A 1332-nucleotide genomic window follows, 5' to 3' on the forward strand; every position below is an offset into this window, starting at 1 on the left:
CAGAAATACATCTACGTGTGGAACAACTCCTACAGAACACCTACTGAACGCTGGCAGAAGACCTCAGACCTCCCAAAAGGCAAGAAACTCCCCACGTACCTGGGTAGGGCAAAAGAAAAAACAGAGACAAAAGAACAGGGACGGGACCCCCACCTCCGGGAGGGAGCTGTGAAGGAGGAAAGGTTTCCACACACTAGGAAGCCCCTTCGCGGGCAGATTGCAGGAGGCGGAGCGGGGAGCTTCGGAGCCGCGGAAGAGAGCGCAGCCACAGGGGCGCGGAGGGCAAAGCGGGGAGATTCCCGCACAGAGGATCGGCGCCGACCGGCACTCACCAGCCCGAGAGGCTTGTGTGCTCGCCCGCCAGGGCGGGCGGGGCTGCGAGCCGAGGCTCGGCCTTTGGAGATCAGACCTCAGGGAGAGGACTGGGGTTGGCTGCATGAAGACAGCCTGAAGGGGGCTCCTGCACCACGGCTAGCCAGGAGGGGGTCCGGGAAAAAGTCTGGAACTGCTGAAAAGGCAAGAGACCACTGTTTGGGGGTGCAGGAGAGGGTATTCCTTCCCAGTGTGCCCACAGAAGGCAGAGCACCACCTAAGCCAGCTCCAGAGACAGGTACAAGCCGCAGCTATCAACTCGGACCCCAGAGACAGGCATGAAACGTTAAGGTTGCTGCCGCTGCCACCAAGAAGCCTGTGTGCAAGCCCAGCTCACTACCCACACCCCACCCCGGGAGCCTGTGCAGCCCGCCACTAACAGGGTCCCGAGATCCAGGGACAACTTCCCTGGGAGAACACACGGCACGCCTCAGGCTGGTGCAACGTCACGCCGGCATCTGCCACCACAGGCTCGCCCCACATTCCAATTATGACTACCATACCGCTCCCTCTCCCCAGCCTGAGAAAGCAAGAGAGGCTTAATCAGCCTCTGTTTTAACCCCCTCCTGTCTGGGTGGGGAACAGACGCCCTCAGGCAACCTACATGCAGACGCGGGGCCAAATCCAAGGCTGAACCCCGGGAGCTGTGCGAACAAAGAAGAGAAAGGGAAATCTCTCCCAGCAGCCTCAGGAGCAGTGGATTAAATCCCCACAAGCAACCTGATGAACCCTGCGTCTGTGGAACACCTGAATAGACAACAAATGTTCTCAAAATTGAGGTGGTGGACTTTGGGAGCAACTGTAGACTTGGGGTTTGATGTCTGCAATTGATTTGTTTCTGATTTTTATGTTTATCTTAGTTTTTAGTGCTTGTGATCATTGGTGGATTTGTTTATTGGTTTGGTTGCTCTCTTTTATTTATTTATATTATTTTTTATTTTATCATTTTTGAATTCTTTT

Source organism: Lipotes vexillifer, unplaced genomic scaffold (assembly GCF_000442215.2).
Source record: "Lipotes vexillifer unplaced genomic scaffold, Lipotes_vexillifer_v1.1 scaffold749, whole genome shotgun sequence".
Classification (NCBI taxonomy): Eukaryota; Metazoa; Chordata; class Mammalia; order Artiodactyla; family Lipotidae; genus Lipotes; species Lipotes vexillifer.